Source organism: Schistocerca nitens, chromosome 6, assembly GCF_023898315.1.
Source record: "Schistocerca nitens isolate TAMUIC-IGC-003100 chromosome 6, iqSchNite1.1, whole genome shotgun sequence".
NCBI lineage: Eukaryota > Metazoa > Arthropoda > Insecta > Orthoptera > Acrididae > Schistocerca > Schistocerca nitens.
Genome location: NC_064619.1, coordinates 285,186,621 through 285,209,016, shown reverse-complemented (window position 1 = coordinate 285,209,016; position 22,396 = coordinate 285,186,621). Strand labels below are relative to the sequence as shown.

The following is a 22,396-nucleotide window of genomic DNA, read 5'->3' as shown; positions in this document are numbered from 1 at the left end:
ATGAAGTGCCTCGAAGAAAACGATTTATTGGCACATAGTCAGCACGGTTTCAGAAAATATCGTTCTTGGGAAACACAACTAGCTGTTTATACTCATGAAGTAAGAAGTGTTATCGACAGGGAATGTCAAATTGATTCCATGTTTTTAAATTCCCAGAAGGCTTTCGACACCGTTCCTCACAAGCGTCTTCTAACCAAACTGTGTGCCTACGGAGTATCGTCTCAGTTGTGCGACTGGATTCGGGATTTCCTGTCAGAAAGGCCACAGTTCGTAGTAACAGACGGAAAGTCATCGACTAAAATAGAAGTAATATCCGGCGTTCCCCAAGGAAGTGTTATAGGCTCACTATTGTTCCTGACCTATATTAACGACATAGGACACAAACTGAGTATCCGTCTTAGACTGTTTGCAGATGATGCTGTCACTTACCGTCTTCTAAAGTCATCAGATGATTAACACGACTTGCAAAATGATTTAGATAAGATATTTGTATGTTGTGAAAACTGGCAATTGACCCTGAATAAAGAAAAGTGTGAAGTTATTCACCTGAGTACTAAAAGAAATCAGCTAAATTTCAATTACGCGATAAGTCACACAAATCTGAAGGCTGTAAATTCAACTAAATACTTAGGGATTACAATTACAAATAACCTAAATTGAAACGATCACATAGATAATATTGTGGGTAGAACAAACCAAAGACGCGATTCATTGGCAGAACACTGTCTACTAAAGAGACTGCTTACACTACGCTTGTCCGCCCTATTCTGGGGTATTGCTGTGCGGTGTGGGATCCTTATCAGGTGAGACTGACAGATGACATAAAAAAAGTGCAAAGAAGGGCAGCTCGTTTTGTATCATCGCGAAATAGGGGAGATAGTGTCACAGGCATGATACGTGAACTGGAGTGGCAATCATGAAAACAAAGGATAGAGATACGGCATCACGGAAAAGCCATAGACCTATTTGCTTATTAAAAGTCTTGGTCAAATTTCAGGAACGTCTGCTCTGTGATCGATTGCAGGCGCACAGGGAGCTCTTGTGTTTAAACCAATTTCAATACGAATTCAGAAAAGGAAAGTCTATAGATCTACATCTACATTTACGTGACGGGATCTTGTCATGAAATTTCAATCACCAGTTTTCTTCTCCGATTGCGAAGACACTCTGTTGGCACCCGCCTACATAGGGAGAAATGATCATCACGATAAAAAAAAATAGAAATCAGGGGTCGCTCAGAAAAATTTAACTGCTCCTTTTTTCCCGCGTGCCGTTAGATAGTGGAACGGTAGAGAGACAACATGGAGATGGTTCACTGAACGCTCGGCCAGGCGCTTTGTTGTGAATAGCAGAGTAATCACGTAAATGTAGATGTAGATCTGTAGACTTTCCTTTTCTGAATTCGTATTGAAATTGTTTTAAACACAAGAGCTCCCTGTGCGCCTGCAATCGATCACAGAGCAGACGTTCCTGAAATTTGACCAAGACTTTTAATAAGCAAATAGGTCTATGGCTTTTCCGTAATGCCGTAACTCCATCCTTTCTGTTTTTAATCACTACTGCTCTAGGTGTTTTCCGTATCACGGGACTCCTACCTATTGGCAAACGCCTCGTTTAGTACTGCTGTCAAATATGGCACTATCATTGAACCTACCAACCGCACGACCTCAGGGTGGACGCCATTCGGACTCTGTGCCTCTCCAGTTTGGAAATTGCGACAGCAACTTCTTCTTGAGCGAACGATATCGCCAAAATGGGATTGTCGTATTCGTTATCTAGTTTACTTCTAAGCTGTGCGTGTAGTTCAGATCAGTGTATGTGTTGTTATCAGGAAGCAAGACAGGTAGCAGATATTCTGCTTACTCCCTCCATCCATTAGTCACTGAACCACCCTCTTTACGAATTGTGGACATGAAAATAGGCCCCTTAACCTTTATAGTTAGTAATTTAAATGGTCTTCCCAACATATCAAGCTGAAATTGCCTTCATAGAAATTTCTCCTAGTGTATTCCTTTAGTTCCCTGGAGCAATGTTTTAAAGCGTACCTTAATTGCCCTGTATTCAGGGAGCCTAGCATTGCGCTCTGCTTTCCTTAGAGAATTTTGATAACCTCTCCTTCTTCATCTTATTCTTTGCCTGAGCGTGGAAAGTTCTGGGATCCAATAGACTCTAGCGTGACTGTTTACCTTTTATTAGGACTATAACGTCCTGTGCTCTTTGCTAGAGTTCGGTTAATAGCTGCACACTAAAGTCTGCATGTATCGGAAACGATTCCGTTGGAAATCCTGCAAAGTATGCAACTAAGTTTTAGGACTACATATAGATCACAGCCTTTACTGGGAACTTCACTGCCTAGTTTTAATGAAGCGGCTCGTTTAGTCGCGTGTGCAATACGGATGATTACTGTTATGGAAGATTTAAAAATGCAATAATCGCTTGATACTCCATATTTCCTTCCACTAAAGGCTTACGTAACCAATTATATCTGGTGTTCGTTCTGCAAGATCCAGCAGAGCCCTTTTAGAAGTTTGGTATTTTTGCATTTGCATCACAGTGTTTTCTGACATAACCGAAATTCATCTCTTTTCAAAAAAATACGGAAAGCGTGAACATAGCATTAACACATTGTGACTTGTCGTATTTTCAGACAAGATCCTTAAACAATGGTTGTACGACAGATTTTATTGTCCGTCTAGGCCACGTGTATTTTCAAAATCGTGCAACACACGAACTCTCTTCGGAAATGAACTTGTTTGTGGGAAGGGTAAACTGATGAATTCATTAGCAAGTTTACGCGTTATGATGTAGTGTGTAAATTGGCAGATGAGGTCAGTTGCTCTACATTAGTACCGAAAGGAGACAGGTACATCGATACATTTGCATCCCAAAACCTGCCAAAGCATGTTCAGTGCCATTTCGATAGTGTCGTGGAGTTTGAGGCTCAACTAAAGAACTTTCTGTTGCGCAACTCCTTCAATTCCAATGAAAAGTATCTTCGCAGAATTCTTAATAAAGTAGTCTTTCGTATAATGTTAACTCATTAAACTGTATTGCATTTAACTGAAATGTCCATCTATGAATTCCTTCTATATTACGGAGACTCCTCTACGCCAGATTCAAGCCATACGTCTAATGTAAGTAATTTGATATTCGTACAAGATAATTTACAAGTTTCACTCTTCTTGTATAAAAGGTTCAAATCAAATGGCTCTGAGCACTATGGGACATAACATCTGAGGTCATCAGTCCCCTATAACTTAGAACTACTTAAACCTAACTAACCTAAAGACAACACACACAGCCATGCCCGAGGCAGGATTCCAGCCTGCGACCGTAGCGGTCGAGCGGTTCCAGACTGTAGCGCCTAGAACCGCACGGCCACATCGGCCGGCTATAAAAGGTCTTAACTATTTTCTTAACTGACATTTAAAGTTGGTTGGCTTCGTATGTCTCTAGAGAACGGTCAAAAACCTGTCGCATTACCATGTTATTGATGTGTTAACTTCCTGATTATTTGGAGAGAGGATTATGATTGATGAAATGACTAACATCCTTAACACAACCTGAGTACTGTTCGGTAGTAAATATTCAAACTTTGCTTAATACTGTGAGGGCAACGATAGACTGATTCATGACCTCGATCAAGAATGCACTGGCCATCACGTTACTGTTCAATGTTCAAAAGCTCTATTGACGGTAACCATTCCAAGTCGATGCTGTACTTCCCGAAGTCTTTGAAGAAGACTCTGCAGTTTGGAGTTTAAGTCCATGAACACGAGTGTTGAAAAGTTCTCTCAATTCAAAAACTCATACAGAAATTCTACAAGTCCCTAGATTTGCCGCCCTAAATGTTTCAAACTTTTTGATGGTGACTATGAAACATCACATATCAGCGCTCGTCTTGTCCCACCGATATCAAAAATGAAATGGCTCTGGCTAATATGGCCATTGCACTAATACCGAGTGTCCATGGAGAACTGTCATTATTCATGGATATGACAGGAAATTAGAAGCAAAATATTCTAGTAAATATACGCCCTAAAATGCATGCCTTAAAAGCTATGAGCACTAGTTCAGTAGATGAGGTTATTTTTCCGCCAACGTAGTTCAAGAAATGCTCATAGATATAACGGTATGCGCTTTGGAGGTCATATTTACTGGTCATTTTTTTCTTGTTTTGGTCCATACTACCACAAGTCAAAATATGGAAGTGAACGTGCTTGCACTAGAAGAGATTTGTTCTACATTTTCGAAAATGAAGTGCTCTTAGCTTTTAGGATAGGCACTTTAGAGCCTATGTTGACTAGACCATATTGCTTCGAATGATGGTTCTTGTCACATCCTTGAATGCTCACCATTCCTCTTGACACTCTCTATATAGTCCTTAATTGTTTCGCAAAACTCAAAAAAATAAACACATTGTGCATGTTATTATAGAAACTTTTTCAACAAAACATTTTACATGACTCAAGCTTACATGCAGATTTCTCTGAATTGTTAAGAAGTACCAGTTTCATTGTCTTTTTGTCAGAAAAGGTAACAATGTTTTCCGCTGGTTGCGCGTAAGCTTTAAAACGCATAAAAATTACTTCTACTTTATATTTACTGTAAGTATTAGAACTACACTCCTGGAAATTGAAATAAGAACACCGTGAATTCATTGTCCCAGGAAGGGGAAACTTTATTGACACATTCCTGGGGTCAGATACATCACATGATCACACTGACAGAACCACAGGCACATAGACACAGGCAACAGAGCATGCACAATGTCGGCACTAGTACAGTGTATATCCACCTTTCGCAGCAATGCAGGCTGCTATTCTCCCATGGAGACGATCGTAGAGATCCTGGATGTAGTCCTGTGGAACGGCTTGCCATGCCATTTCCACCTGGCGCCTCAGTTGGACCAGCGTTCGTGCTGGACGTGCAGACCGCGTGAGACGACGCTTCATCCAGTCACAAAGATGCTCAATGGGGGACAGATCCGGAGATCTTGCTGGCCAGGGTAGTTGACCTACACCTTCTACAGCACGTTGGGTGGCACGGGATACATGCGGACGTGCATTGTCCTGTTGGAACAGCAAGTTCCCTTGCCGGTCTAGGAATGGTAGAACGATGGGTTCGATGACGGTTTGGATGTAGCGTGCACTATTCAGTGTCCCCTCGACGATCACCAGTGGTGTACGGCCAGTGTAGGTGATCGCTCCCCACACCATGATGCCGGGTGTTGGCCCTGTGTGCCTCGGTCGTATGCAGTCCTGATTGTGGCGCTCACCTGCACGGCGCCAAACACGCATACGACCATCATTGGCACCAAGGCAGAAGCGACTCTCATCGCTGAAGACGACACGTCTCCATTCGTCCCTCCATTCACGCCTGTCGCGACACCACTGGAGGCGGGCTGCACGATGTTGGGGCGTGAGCGGAAGACGGCCTAACGGTGTGCGGGACCGTAGCCCAGCTTCATGGAGACGGTTGCGAATGGTCCTCGCCGATACCCCAGGAGCAACAGTGTCCCTAATTTGCTGGGAAGTGGCGGTGCGGTCCCCTACGGCACTGCGTAGGATCCTACGGTCTTGGCGTGCATCCGTGCGTCGCTGTGGTCCGGTCCCAGGTCGACGGGCACGTGCACCTTCCGCCGACCACTGGCGACAACATCGATGTACTGTGGAGACCTCACGCCCCACGTGTTGAGCAATTCGGCGGTACGTCCACCCGGCCTCCCGCATGCCCACTATACGCCCTCGCTCAAAGTCCGTCAACTGCACATACGGTTCACGTCCACGCTGTCGCGGCATGCTACCAGTGTTAAAGACTGCGATGGAGCTCCGTATGCCACGGCAAACTGGCTGACACTGACGGCGGCGGTGCACAAATGCTGCGCAGCTAGCGCCGTTCGACGGCCAACACCGCGGTTCCTGGTGTGTCCGCTGTGCCGTGCGTGTGATCATTGCTTGTACAGCCCTCTCGCAGTGTCCGGAGCAAGTATGGTGGGTCTGACACACCGGTGTCAATGTGTTCTTTTTTCCATTTCCAGGAGTGTAGAATGAGAAGTAGCGGCACCAATATCGGCAAAGACGAGAACGACCAGTGAATAGTGTTCTGACCCCACGTCCTCCCCCCACCTTCTAATATTGGCAAATGACGCCATTGGCTGAAGATGACACAGCGGTCTGAGGCCAAAACGGCAGAGCTGTTCTGTATAAATTATTATTCATTTCACTTGCTTTTCCGCGGTGACGATAGAGTTTTTCTGTGGTCCCTGATTGCTTATTACTCTATGAATAGATCAAAATTAGCTTCATTCACCATTCACTATTTTAACTCTAAGGGGAATCAAACATTAATAGATAGTCTGTTAAATAATACTACTTCACTTTTCGTTTTGCAACTTGCTTTGAACTAAAAAGCGTTGATTAACCATGAGAATCAATATTTCGCCCGTGACTCAAATTATTCCGCTTTAATAGAAATTCTCGAGCTACCAGCCTGGTTGACCATGTGTGCTGAAGCACCACTTCAAGTATGGGGAGGTGTCCCAGTCCCAGATCGTATCTGCCCATCGAATTAACGATGAAGGACAACCTGGGTATTCTTTCTAGGCGGAATCTCACATCCCACTGGATGAATTTTGGGCTGCTGCCAAAGCCCCACCTCAGTTACATGATTGAGAAACATTTCGAAAACTTTTCTCACTTTCACGCGAATATATCGCCTGGATGCGGGGGGGGGGGGATGTCTAACAGGGTGGCGACAGGCAATAACAGCCATGACCTTCTTCTTCTGTGCGGATGCACCCATATTGCCCTAACTCTTATGGGACTTGGTAAGAATGTCTTACACGAGTAATGAGTGTGTTGGGGTGGAACACTACGAATGTAGTGTGTGGACATACAAGGTGAGAATGTGGATCTCACGGGAGGCGTGCGGGAGATAGTCCCTGCAGTTTCACTATCCTCTGTGCCTTCGGTAGTTCAGCTGGAAAGAGCGTCTGCCATGGAAGCTGGAGATCCAGGTTCGAGTCCCGGTTGGGGCACACATTTTCACCTGTCCCCGTTGATATATATCAACGCCCGTCATCAGCTGAAGGTATTAATATATAATTCTAACTTCGGCAAGATATCTCGTCACCCCTTAAACTAAGCATGCCAAATCCAATGTGAATGTGTGCTGTATGTTCTTTCGGACACATCCGAAAGAACGGACACCACGCAGAATCCGCATTTGTTGATCATGATATATAAAATGAAGGTGGAGAATTGAAGAAAGGTTTGGGGAGGAATCACTTCTGTTAGTAGCATTGGGACATTATGCGGAATCGGCAGCGACGAGTGAAAATGTGTACCGGACCGGGATCCGGACCTAGGATCTCCTGCTTACTGGCCGGGGCGGTAGCCACAGCTGCATCCGGGACACAGTGTTATCGCACTTGTACGGACTGTATCTCGTCTCGCTTCACGGCCGACTCACACTCCCATCGAGCGCCACCTATCCGCAGCCCCTGTCCTTATTCGCTCTTCCGATATTTCCACAGGATGTCGGACATACTTGCATTTGTGCTTCCGCCATTTTTGTTGTGTACAGATTCTTAGCTACGTTTCGTTAAACCTCTTGTACGGAAATGTAAAACTAAATGCGACTGCTGATGATGCGGCAAAATAGCGCTTTCAACTTTAGTTTATTCTGCACACTTGGATAGATTACGTGAAACATCATTAACCTTCAAGACTTAGATGAGATGAGCGCTGCAGACGTAGCACTCGAAACGAGCGTTGCGGACTCGAGACGCACGTGGTCAGATCGCGTCTCGTCTTACGCGATCTGAGATACAGGCCGTCCGGGCTGAACCAACGCCACCTAAAAGACAAGGCCTCCCAACTCACAGGATCATGCTGTGACGTCACGGTCTACCGGCTACGCTCAGCAACGCCACCTATGTCGGTTAGGTGGATCTAGCCAGAGTCACGACAGTAGATAGTTTGGAAACGACTCTACATGATTGTGAATTTGCCTTCCCGCCAAAGGAGCTTATTGTTTCAAACTGTTAACGGCCTTGGTTTATCTGTGCTACTGAATTGGATTGAAATGTTGTTGGAAATCACTGTAGTGGTTCCTGAGGCCTAAGGTGTCTTTAACAGCTCAGCTTTAGTCAATAGAATGGTCAACAAGTGTTGTGTTCCTGGCTGTGTCGGTTACTACAACGATAAGAACAAAGTGCACGTATTTATAAATTCCATTCAGGTGAAAAAATGCGTGGAAAATGGTTATCTGCAATCAAAAGCGATAATTTTATTCCTAGCAAGCATTCTGTGGTAAGTATCTTTCATTTTAAGCACTGATAGTATGACGAAACTACCTAGCTGTTTAATGAAGTTTCGTAGCAAAAGTTTTAGAATGTCAATACCGTATATCTTTCATCTATTCGTAGGTATGTCACCTACACGTTTTCGAAGGCAATCTATTAAGGGAAACGAGGGCAGTAGATTGGAAGACGGGAGTCACAGTAACTTCACCTCTAAGCAACCCAAAACTCAGAAAAACTGCTGTACCGTGCAAATTTCCTAACTACCCATCCTACTTATCCAAGACAATGCCATCCAACAGGGAATCTCCATGTGAAAAGTGGCAAAAACGTGAGGCTGCTGCACTGAAATCAGCAATAGAATCCAGTGTTAAGTCGCTGGAGGAATACAATACAATAAGAAGTTAAATTTCAGCTCTTTTGAAGAACTAACGAATAAACTTGAGTGGGTGAAGTGTACTGAAAAGTGCACTACAGCAGTTAAGAATTCATATATTTATTTGTTTATTTTGATATTAAGAAAACATCAAACGATGTTCTGTACATAGTTATTAATTCAAATCTGAGCGTAAGCGTTTTTCTCAAGGGCCAAGAAGTCTCCTCCAAAAAAATTGCAAAAGCTGCAAGTACTATTTTTGATATAGAGAAATTTATAACATTTGCAGAAGGTTTGATACATACTCAAGAAGAAAGTCACCTACCTGATATTACTGTTGAGTTGCTGTGCAATTTAGAGTGTGATGGCATAACTAAAACTCCCGTTAAGTTTATAAAAAGTCAGCTTCAACTGAGCTTTTCCGTTCCTAAAAGACACAAATTTGATCCTGATGTATTAATTTTTGCATCATTGTTGTTTTTCATTTCAAGTCATGCATACAGGTTTATACGTAGTACTGGGAATATTATTCTGCCCCACACCAATACAACCAGAAACATTTGTGGTAATACTGAAGTATTTAAGGTGGCATTGGCTGAACTGGCTGCCCGGGCCAGCACTGTGCTGTAAGGGCTGACTGACAAGGAGACCAAATGTCAATAGAATTTTTATATATATTTTTTATATTCATGGTACGTGAAGTTCTGAACTCAATTATCAGTCAGAAAAAGTTCCGCGCACTGTCAGAAATTCTCAAGAGAATCGACTTTCTAGTATTCCGTCCACCTAAAATACCTTAAAAGAACGTCAGTTTTTCTCCGCAGGTTCAGTAGCTGCGCACTAAATGCTTGCTGGTCACGTGCTTGGCACAGGTTTGATACCCAGCCGTGCCTAATTTTAAACAAAGGTACATGTTCTATGATCATTTCCATGTAGGGTAAAATACACAGGGATGGAAACTAAATTATTTAGAAATATCCTTTTTTCATTTAAAAGTCCTTTCATAAAAATTAGTAATTAAGAATATATATTTGCAATGAAAACTACATTTTTGTGACCAGAATGAGATTTTCATCCTGCAGCGGAGTGTGAGCTGATATGAAACTTCCTGGCAGATTAAAACTGTGTGCCCGACCGAGACTCGAACTCGGGACCTTTGCCTTTCGCGGGCAAGTGCTCTACCATCAGAGCTACCGAAGCACGACTCACGCCCGGTAGAGCACTTGCCCGCGAAAGGCAAAAGTCCCGAGTTCGAGTCTCGGTCGGGCACATAGTTTTAATCTGCCAGGAAGTTTCATAACAGCGCACACTCCACTGCAGAGTGAAAATCTCATTCTGGAAACATCCTCCAGGCTGTGGCTAAGCCATGTCTCCGCAGTATCCTTTCTTTCAGGAGTGCTAGTTCTGCAAGGTTCGCAGGAGAGCTTCTGTAAATTTGGAAGGTAGGAGACGAGATACTGGCAGAAGTAAAGCTGTGAGTACCGGGCGTGAGTCGTGCTTCGGTAGCTCTGATGGTAGAGCACTTGCCCGCGAAAGGCAAAGGTCCCGAGGTCGAGTCTCGGTCGGGCACACAGTTTTAATCTGCCAGGAAGTTTCACATTTTTGTGAGTGTTATGTAATGAGACATAATATATCGTGCATATTTCATAAAAAAGCAATTAGATATCTGTCAGTTAGCATACGTTTGATGGATTTAATAATTATTTGATGTAAGTATTCGAAATAAAATCAATGTACAAAATAATGTACCGAAAGATTACTCAAACCAGTGACTACCAGTATCGAGTCAGCCGCGGTGGCCGAGCGGTTCTAGGCGCTTCAGTACGGAACCGCGCGACTGCTACGGTCGCAGGTTCGAATTCTGCCTCGGGCATGGATGTGTGTGGTGTCCTTAGGTTAGTTAGGTTTAAGTAGTTCTAAGTTCTAGGGGACTGATGACCTCAGATGTTAAGTCCCATAGTGCTCAGTGCCATTTGAACCAGTCTCGAGCGCTACTAATTTTGTTTCACGTTTACGTATTTTAACCTTCACGGAACTGATAGCAGAACATGCACCTTTGTTCAAAACCTTGCATCAGCTGGGAATCGAATCAAAAAGCCCTACGTGGCAGGTGAGTATTCCACCACACAGCCACACGCACAGTCGAGATAAGCCGGCCTAACTTCAGGGTATTGAATACGGTCAGAAAACTTCATCATCATCGTCCTCAAGGATTAGCCCTATTTGCCTGTTCCGCTCCAGAATTTTTCACAACATTTGTTTAAGGGACATTCAATGTTTCTCTTGTCAGTTGGGTTACATTGTACTGCCGCAGTAGTTATTCTGTCATTAGACAATCGTTGGACATGGTCTGTCGAGTTCAATCTGTACTTTTGAATTATATTTGTAATAGGTTCAATACTGTGGTCCAAGTGGTTTTCCAGATCGATGTATCTAAATGAAATCAGTGAAAAACCAGTGTTCATCGCGATGGCTATTTTTTTGAAATGACCTGTTTCGGCCTAGGATTAGGCCATCTTCAGACAACACCATCAGCTGAAGTTGACGAAGCGTAGAACAGCCAGTTGACCTCATTCGCTGAAACTGCAGTTTCAGTGACTGAAGTCACTGAAACTGCAGTTTCAGTGACTGAAGTCATCTGACTGTTCTACGCATCGTCAACTTCAGTTCGTGATGCTGTATGAAAATGGCCAGTCATTTTACCAAAATAAGCATCGCGATCTAAAAAATTTTCTCACTGATTTTATATAGATTAAAAGATCGCTGTTTTCCCAAAAATTTTACGAAAAATTTCGATGCATACATTGTTAAATTCCACACAGCACAAATACTGTGAATTTCTGAACAGTAATTTATTTACAATCTGTGGAATTTAACAACATCGACCAGAAAAACTACTTGGACCACAACAAAACAAATCGCCAGCTGCCAGAACTTAAATAAATGAATATTACAATTTTGTATCATATGTATAAATAAATGCAAGCACTTTAGCGTGTTTTCATCAATGAAAGAACTTATAAAGCGGCGCTGAATACGCAAAACATTCTTCTGCACTGTGGGAGCATATGACATGACGTTGGTCAAAACATCCGAGTAACTAAAAATATTAGGTATCTAAAGATGGGAATGGTATCCCAAAACGAATCACGGCACTAAAATAAACCATTTAAAAAAGTGTTTGTGGCTGATTGCGTCACTCATCAACCGTCTTTAACGGCCACGTAGTTCACAAGATCCAGCTTGGGTAAAATAACATTTAACTCTTGCATAACATCGGTATATCTTCTACGGTCCAGCAATAAATTATCTCGCTGCAAAACGGTGGACTTCATCTCTGATGATTCGATTAGTCCTAATTGATCAGCTGTTACAGCCCTACATTCGCAACCATACAGCAGCAAAGGTAACGCTATTACATTGTAGAGTTTAATTAATGTTTCTTTTATATACGTTATGTTTTAATGTACGTACACTCCACAAAAATGGCTGAATCTCGCCAATTTCAGCTCTATATCATCTGACTTTGGAAATACAAAACTGCATCCTAAATATTTAAACTCTCTTACTTGTTCAGTTGTTTGTCCACCTACAAAAATATTGGCTGTTATGTGTTCTAATCCTTGAGGTACCATCATTTACGTTTTATCTGGCAATCTTTTCATTTCGTATTTGGTAATAATTTGATTCAGTTTGTGATATCGTCAATGTAAACACTAACTTAACTTCAAAATTGTCCTCTTCGAGGATTTTTGAGCGTTTCACGCGCAAGTCTCTTATGACATTGCGGCGGGCTGGGAGGCCAGCAAGGGACCAGCTCGCTCAAGACCTGCAGCGGTCTAGAGATCCGCAGCGCAATGTTGTGCACGCGCCTGTGAGTCACCTCGAATGGTGTTCCCCGTGATACAGAAAGAAGTACTGTTTATGGCGCCATTCAAAATGTTGAAGTCAGAATTCGGCAGCTAAAACAGTAAAAATTACTTGCATGCTTCGTAAAATTGTTCACATTCTTCGCTATTTTCTTTTTTTTAAATTTTTTTTACATTTTGGCTCATCGGTGTTCTGAATGGTTTGATGCGGCCCGCCACGAATTCCTGTACTCTGCTAACGTCTTCATCACAGAGCAGCGTTTGCAACCTACGTCCTCAGTTATTACCTGGATGTGTTACGGGCTCTGTCTTGCTCTACAGTTTTTACCGTCTACAGCTCCCTCTAGAGCCGCGGAAATAGTTCCCTGATGCCTTAACAGACGTCTTAACATGCTGCCCCTTCAGTTTGTTAGTTTTCTGTATACTCCTTTCCTCGACAATTCTCCAGAAAACTTTCTCATTCCTTACCATATCACTTCACCCAATTTTCAAATTTCTTCTTTAGCATGACTTCTCAAATGCTTCGATTCTCTTCTTTTCCATTTATCACACAGTCCATGTTTCACTATCACACAACACTGTGCTCTAAACGTGCATTCTCAAAAATGTCTTCCTCAGATTAAGGGCTGACTTTGGTACTAACAGACTTCTCCTGTCCAGAAATGCACTTTTCGTCCATTGTTAATCTGACTTTGATGTCCTTGCTTCGTCCATCATAGGTTATTTTGCTACGCAGCAGCATTCCTTAACATCATCAACTTCGTGATTTCCAATCCCGATGTTAAGTTTCTCTCCGTCCTTTTTTCTGCTACTTCTCATTACTTTCGTCCTTCTTCGATTTACTCTCTGTCCATATTCTGTACTCATTAGACTGTTCATTCCATTCAGTAGATCTTCTAACCCTTCTTCACTGTCAAAGAGAATATGTATGTCATCAGCGAATCTTATCCTTGATACCCTTTCATCATGAATTTTTTTCCACTCTTGAACCTTTTCTTTACGTCCGTCGTTACCTCTTCGGCAAAAGAATACATCTCTGTTTTACATCATCGCTGTACCTTATTGAAAGCGGCATCACGATGTATGGCATATCCTAGATGACTCACTGTATGTGTGTGTGTGTGTGTGTGTGTGTGTGTGTGTGTGTGTGTGCGTGCGCGCGCGCTTGTAGGTAAAACACACCTGATTGGCAAGGAACTTCGGTTAACGCTAACTGCTGAGTCAGGAACTATTTGTAACGTAGTAATATGCCACAGAGGAACTGTTTCTTAGCATTGTACGATACACACGAGTAACATGAAAGCTTAATCTAGGATACTGTTACTGAGGAAGTAAAACATACTTCCGAGACTCAGTGTGAATAGCGTGTAAACATTGCTGCAAAGTGCCACAGCCATTGGGTCGCTACGCTTTGAATGTACCGGTCGCCTTCCCCTGCCCCAACACTTCCTCGCTCCGATGAGTGTGCCGGGAACGAGCGAGATATAGTCACGCCTGAGTGGCGGCGGAGATCAAAGAGAATGGATCTACACAGCAAATCAAAAATTCCAAGTGACGTTCGTTTGTGGCGTACGCGCCAAAAGTCGTGCATGCGGGAGAAATCTACTGCCGAAAAAAGCATGTGGATACTGCCGAATTGTAGTTGATGATTTATGTGTCGCGTTCAACGGAGGTAAGATGACGCTCAGGAGGCCTGTCCGTGCACTCTGGATCTGCGACGGTACAACTCGTCACAACTCGTGTGGATAGCTCAAAATTCCCGCGGCTGCTCGCCGTGGATGAAGAGCGCGAGACTGTAATTAATGCCAGGACCGCCGTACCAGCTTGTGGCGTGACGCGACTTAAAAAAAAAAAAAAGATTCAAATGGCTTTAAGCACTATGGGACTTAACATCTGAGGTCATCAGTCCCCTAGACTTAGAACTACTTAAACCTAACCAACCTAAGGACATCACACACACCTATGCCCGAGGCAGGATTCGAACCTGCGACCGTAGCAGCAGCGCGGTACCGCGCGACCGCTCCGGTCGCAGGTTCGAATCCTGCCTCGGGCATGGTTGTGTGTGATGTCCTTAAGTTCGTTAGGTTTAAGTAGTTCTAAGTTCTAGGCGACTGATGACCTTAGAAGTTATGTCCCATAGTGCTCAGAGCCATTTGAAAATTTTTTGAGCAGCGCGGTTCCGAACTAAAGTGCCTAGAATCGCTCGTCCAAAGCGGCCGGCACGCGACTTGAAGCAGTTTCGATTGGTGCGGGCTCCGCGGGTGGCCAGCGACTTGAAAACATCCCTTCGGAGACGAAGATCGAGAGAAGACAGTCTGGTGGAGCAGCCAGGAGGTGTATGTCATCGGCGTTGCCGGGGGTCGCCTAAATGTGTCTGTTGGGTTAGTCCCGTTTTAAGAAGAGGCATTAAAGAATGGTGGTGAGGTCTAATGTGACCAGCTAACGAAGACTTGTGGCCTGTGGGGAGGCAGGCAACGGCTGTCGAGTTGAAACAGATGTTCCGGCTGTTTTTTGAGTAAAAGGGCCAATGCGAGATTCGACTTCTTGTATCCCAAGATTATCTGCATTTTGTTCATGTGTGGCAGCCGTTGGTCGCACCTCGTTCCTTGTGTAACAGCAGTAACTGAATGTAAGCTAAGATCAGATCTTGTACTGGGATTAAGAAACTGGAGTGGCCCATAGAAACTAAAGTTATAGTACCAGTTACGGCGCGCATCTTCTGTTTTGTATTAACTGAGTTCGTTCAAACTGGAATTAAAGAAGCAATTGTATTTCGAAAAATTGATGCTTGCCTTCGTAACTGAACTTTTACATTAGAAATTTTGACTGGGATTTTCAGCACCAGTTTGAGGTTAACTGAAGATGGAAGTTGATCTGCATTGTATTTTGAATTTAATGTACTACATATGGTCACATTGCCGACTTTCTGCATTCGCGCATGCGTATCTCGCTCTTTGTGTGACGTCACCGCCATCCCCCACCATTGACAAGCTTGGTCGCCACTATATAGGAAGCAGACTTCACTCCTGGTAGTCGTCCTCCGATGAAGAAGGTGGTGGATGGTCTTCGAAAGCTCGAGTTTTAACTCCGATTTGATGTGGTCTGAACACCCTCGCGCAAAACTCTGATGTCAAAAAGATACTTTGTCCAAATTATACACCAAGGGAACCGAAAAATATCGAGAGGACAAATCGTGATTCGAAGCGGTGGGCGATCTCGCATCCATACACGATGTGTATTTTTCAAAAGCTTAAAGGCATCAGTCTAAGAGCAACGACAGTACGATGACATTCGTTTGCAAGCGCTCCTTGAAGAAAATGAAAATGCAGTAATCATAATAAGTTGTAAGACTAATTTTTATTTCAGTGTGAAAGCCTATAAAATGTATTTCCGCTAGCTGGCCAGTGACAATCATCATAAAATTAGGAACAACTTGGGGGAACCCAACACACTTTACAATGTGTGGTGGAAACTGCTTGTCGCTTGTTTTCAGGGTGGCTCATTTCAAGGTTTGGCGACATCCCTTGGCGCCGCAGCTTGTAAGATACCCATTTTCGAACCACAGTTTATTTCCCTTGCTTTCAAAATTTACTTTATGTCGCATCTGCAGATATCAGTACTATTCAATGAGCTCAAGTAGTACTGCAGAAAGCATTAGCATGGGGTAAGATTTCAGTTCTCACGCCAGCTGCAGTAAACACTGGATCATCTTGGGCTGCCACTAGACGCTTGGGTGAGGGACAGCGGCTAGGAACAGAATGACGTCTATTTCAGCGCACCTACGTAGGGAACGTACAGCCATTCTGGCAAAAAAGCAAAAGATTTTGTTCAATAAATATTTACTAATAAAGGCCACTTTTCCATTACAGGTGCTTGGAGAAGCCTGTTGTCATCAACACTTCATAAGACAATATTACGACGCACGAAGGAAGTCATTTCAATAAACAAATGAACAATGAGAAAGCTGTTGCACTCAGTGGCTGTTATATTGACTTGTAAATTATACATTGCAGCGATCAGTCGCCCTTTTTAAATTTTATTGTGCCGATCTAGATTTCGGCCAGAAGGTAGCCATTCTCAATGCACTATTGTTTTCACTCAATGCATGTGAACTGTGGACGAAGCCCGACCAACAGGTATTAGATGCATTGAGCGAAAATAATAGTGCATTGAGAATGGCTACCTTCTGGCCGAAATCTAGGTCTGCACAATAAAATTTAAAAAGGACAACTGATCGCTGCAATCTATAATTTACAAATGAACAATGTTTAACCTAACGAGGTTGTATGAAAAGCTACAATGTTTCACGATTGTACGTACGAGATGACTCCGCGCCATACTAGTCAGTAGCCCATAGGTTGTTATTAAATAATCGAAAATTTACTTAAGAATTTTATGGTGGGCACCTTCACTGCCACTTTACTGTTAATTGAAGTTGGAGCTTGACTAGCGTTGAGCTTTGAATTCTATCTGCTAAACTTCTTGTTTTTAAACGATTGTATTTTACACAGTAATTTTGGGTGGCCCCTTCAGTGCCAGTTCTTACTAACTGAAGCTGGATCTTGGTCAGCGGTTTCTTTAGATCGACTCATATCGAAATTTTGTTATTAATAGTGTTGCTACTGTCTGAACAACAGGGTGGATATACTGTATGTGTTTGTGAGTGGGACTGGGCCTCACCCTCTGGAAGTGGATTCTTTCTTTTTTTTTTTCAACATCATTTTAGAAAACTGATGTTTCTGAAACAATGTGCACGTCACTCAACTCACCACCACCGTTCCTACGGTTCCGACTTTGCAGAAAGTAACAGTGCTTGCAATCATGCCCCACCGATGATTGCATAGTCTTGTTGAAAATATTTAGCCATTTTAACGGTTTCGCATTTTGGACATGAGAGAAACTGGACGGGTGTATTGAGGAACTGCAGTACTAGTTGGGCACAGAATGTCGGTGGTGCATCGATGGTTTCAGCAGTGATCTGTGGATAGTTCCAACATCGATAGACCAGCTTTCGGGGATCCGTGTGGTACAGAGCACATCAAGATCGACATATTGTGCGAACAGCGTAGGTTGACCGAACGTTATTTAGGGACAAAATCCGGGCACATATTGCATCTGCTGTGCCATTAGGGACCATTTGGAACCGTCTGTTTGTAGCAGGATTCAAATCATGGGTCCCTCTGGCCAGGGTACCACTGACACGATGACTCTACCAACAAACGCCACTCTGACCGTCGTGAAAGAGCCTGGGGAGTGGAATGGAGTTCTGACGTCTTCAGTGATGAGATCAGGTTCTGCCTATGTGCGAGTGATGGATGTACACGTGAGCAGCGATGACATGAGAACTGTTTACTCCAGACTGCATTCGCCCACGGCGGACAAATCCCATTCCAGGCTTCATAGAGTGTCGTAGGGTCATCATTTATGGCACTGGTGACGCTTGTTGTTTCTGCAGGGTAAATTAACAATCCATGCTACGTTGTACACTTTGTTATCCCCCTGCTACTGCCATTACTTCGACAGCAAGATTACGTGCTCTTTCAACAGGACAATGTACATCGAAAATGAGCATCTGCGACGCAATGTGCTATTCGTAGTACCAACAAGATCACCAGATCGCTCACCAATTCCACGTGTGGAACATGATGAAGAGGGAGCTTTCTCGTTCTCGAAGGCCTGTAAGAATCATTGCCGAATTGCAAGAAACAGAAGAAGATGCTTGGGAAAATCTATCGCAGAAAGCCATTAGACAGCTTTATAAACCATCACATGCTAGTTTACACACCTGTTTTGCGACAGGGGGGCAGGGGCTACACTGCGTACTGATGTAGGTGTCTGGGCATCCATTACCGTGACGTATCTGCCTCATTTGTTCTGCATTTGTAATCAGGTTCTCCTAAAATGGTGACCTGTATCACTTGTTAAAACACTGAAGCCAAAGAAACTGGTATAGGCATACAGAGATATGTAAACAGACAGAACACGGTGCTGCGGTCGGCATTGCCTATATAAGACAACAAGTGTCTGGCACAGTTGTTAGATCGGTTACTGCTGCTACAATCGCAGGTTATAAAGATTTAAGTGAGTTTGAACGTTGTGTTATAGTTGGTGCACGAGCGATGGGACACAGAATTTCCGAGGTAGCGACGAAGTTCTGATTTTCCCGTACACCATTTTACGAGTTTATCGTGAATATAACCAGTCCGGTAACACATCAGTACAAGACATCACTGCGGTCGGAAAAATATCCTGCAAGAACGGTACCAACGACGACTGAAGAGAATCGTTCAACGTCAAAGAAGTGCAACCCTTCCGCAACTTGCTGCAGATTTTAATACTGAGCCATCAACAAGACGTTAGCGTGCGAACCATTCAACGAAACATCATCGATATGGGCTTTTGGAGCCAAAGGCCTAGTCCTGTACACGTGATAACTGCACGATACAAAGCTTTAAACCTCGCCTGGGCCCGTCAACACCGACATTCGACCCCTGGTGACTGAAAATATGTTGCCTGGTCGGACGAGTCTGTATGAAATTGTATCGAGCGGATGGACGTGTACGGGTATGGAGATAACATCATAAATCCATGGACCCTGCATGTCATCAGGAGACTGTTCAAGATGGTGGAGGCCTTGTAATTGTGTGAGTTGTGTGCAGTTGGAGTGATATGGGACCACTGACATTCTAGATACGACTATGACAAGTGACATGTACATAACCATCCTATCTGATCACCTGCATCCATTCATGCCCATTGTGCATTCCGACGGATTTCGGCAATTCCAACAGGAATATGCGACAACGCACAAGTCCAGAATTACGACAGTGTGGCTCCAGGAACACTCTTCTGAGTTAAAACACATCCGCTGGCCACCAGACTCCTCAAACATGAACATTATTGAGCATATCAGGGATGCCTTCCAAAGTGTTGTTCAGAAGATATCTTCACCCCATCATACTCTCACGGATTTATAGACAGCCCAGCAGAATTCATGGTGTCAGTTCCCTCAAGAACTATCTCAGACATTACTTCAGTCCATACCACGTCGTGTTTCGGCACTTCTGCCTGCTCGCGGGGACCCTTACGACGTTAGGCAGGTGTACCAGTTTCTTAGTCTCTTTGTTCTTAGGGCGTTTCATTTCCTTCTCCTGCAGTGTATGACAGTTCTTGTGGAATGACGACGACGTAGAATTTCCAGCATTTTTATTTTAAATGGAGAAGGAACTAAACACATATGTGTCAGTACCGTAAATGTGCTTTGACAGTAATTGCACAGCTCAATATTAGCTTATCCTAGTCGGTGTGAAGGATACTCTCAGATGACTCCAGACAAAAAAAATGACAGCTAGTTAAAGAACAGGTTGTTTCAGCACATCACTGACAAATATTTGAAAAAGGGCAGACTAATATGGACAATTCGTTTATTAAGAATCGTATTCCTTTTAGCGTGCCATGGACTCATCCCTGCTCCACCTCCGCCGCGGATTGTAAGTGGTGGTTGATCAGGGGTAGATCAGGATACCTATGCAGAATTTTCTGTGGATCGTGCAGCCAGTTGCATGAAGTGTTAGGCCGTCATGTAGACGAAAGATATATGTCTCTATTTTAGTTGCGCACAGATATTTGTATACAACAAAGATGATGTGTTATTACTCAATCACCGTGGTTCGTACACGCATTTATGAAACATAACCTTCAGTGGCTTTGCATAAATCAAGAGCTGCAGCGTTTGAAAACTAAACTCCATCCGGACAAGCCTTAGAAGACCCAACGGTACCGACCTGTCGCCGTGACATCCTCAGCCCACAGGCGTCACTGGATGCCCATATGGACGGGTATTTGGTCAAAACACGGTGCTCCTGGCCGTGCTTCAGTTTATGAGATCGGAGCTGCCCCTTCTCAATCAAGTAACTCCTCAGTTTGCCTCACAAGGGCGGAGTGCACCCCGCTTGTCAACAGCGCTCGGCACACCGGATGGTTACCCATCCAAGTGCTAGCCCAGCCCGACGTCGCTTAGCTTCGGTGATCTGACGGGAACTGGTGTTACCGCAGCGGTAAGGCCGTTGGAAAGGGCACAGATAATTAAATGCAGTATGGTGCAGTGGCTCAGTGGTAAACTGACGGACTGTGCTTGCTAAGGTCTCAAGTTCCATGCCCGTATAGGATTTTAACTTGTCATTTGTCTCTAGTTTCTCCTCCGACATTGTTAATGAGAAAAATTTCCAATTGGGCCTGGTTTGCAGCCTAGGTTCAGTTGTAGGCCCCTATACAACTGCCTACGCAAGTCAGTTAAAAGTATGGAGGAGATCCACTTGGAATAGGACGCTGGCGAATGAAGCACTTTGGGATTCAAACATACATTCGAGTTTAGAACAGTAATACGGATACTAAACCGATTTAAGATTTTCATCAGTCTTCACAATAATTTGATGCGGCCCGCCACAACTATCTTTCCTATTCCGCTATCTTCATCCCAGAGCAGAGCTTGCACCCTATATCCTCAACTATAAATTGTATATCTTCCTACATCTAGAGCCCACTATTGTTTCTATCCCCTACGGCTCTCTCTAGTACAATGGAAGCTATTCCTTCATATCTTAATGCATGTCCTGTCAACCTGTCTCTTCTTCTTGTGAATGTTTTCCACATCGCTTTGTTCTCATTTCATGTGCAGAATCTCCTCATCTCTAACCTTATAATACTACGTAATATTCAACATCCTTTTATAAGTACTATACTGCAGTGCCTTTGCTATTAAGAAGAACGCCGCGATGCAGAGTTGCATGTATGGATGTCCACCGTTACCAGGCAGCGACTTTCAATTAAAAATGTCTTCCCCTGTGCATGAATTACGTAATGTGCGTACGACTACATGTTGGGAAGCGAAAACGATGACACGTGGAAGTACGCATCTAGCCGTGAGGCGTGCACGGTTAGCAAAGCGATTAATGCGACCGCTCGTGTAAAGCGGGAAATGCGGGTTCGGGTCCTGGTCCGGCACAAGCTTTCATTGTCGTTATTCCCTTATACTGCTGATGGTTGTTCGTATTCGCAATTGCGAATACATGTCATTCATACGAAGACGCTATGCTGAGCACTTCCCGTACCACCGGCACAGTACTTTTTCTTCTGTATATGGACGTCTACTAGAAACAGGGGCATTCCGTGTTAGAATGAAATGTACCGGTTGTGTTATGTATGCTAGAAAATGTGATATGGAAGGCAATGTGTTACACGCATCTGGTAAATGTCCTACTTCTAATAGTCAGCGCGTTCCACAAGCTCTGAGTCGGTTTTGAGAGTCGTACATGAACAATAACTGCAACCGTACAACTTACAGTCAGTGGTATCATTGCAGCCAACGGACTTCCCACTCCGTGTGGTGTTTGGAAATTTGTTTCAATAGCAATGTATGGGAAAACTCAATTTTCCCGCTTTCATGTTGTTTACAGACGACATGTTCACACCAGGAGGCACATTCAACCGTAGGAACAGCCATGTATGGGATAACGAAAGCCACACACCGCGGTGCGTCGATCCTGTAAACAGTCGTTAGCTATGAGTGTTTGGACTGATATTATCAACGATTTTGTAATTGGATCTAACCTAATTCCAGATACAAAGAACGGAGTCATATAAAAAACGTTCTTTCAAAATGTCCTCCCGCTTTTCCTAGAAGATATTCCGCTGCTATTTCGTCAGCTTTGTGGATACAGCATGACAGGGCGTAGGCACACTTTGCACCCTATGTTATTAACCACCTTGAATTAGATTGAAGACAATGGATTGGTCACGATGATCCTGTTCCGTGGCCAGCTCGGTCACCTGACATGACACCAGTGA

General features: G+C 43.7%; 1 pseudogene; it reads right to left on the bottom strand.

Moving 5' to 3' along the window:
* Positions 1-20,503: 20,503 nt before the first annotated feature.
* On the bottom strand, positions 20,504-20,621 carry LOC126191832 (5S ribosomal RNA; annotated as a pseudogene).
* Positions 20,622-22,396: the final 1,775 nt, after the last annotated feature.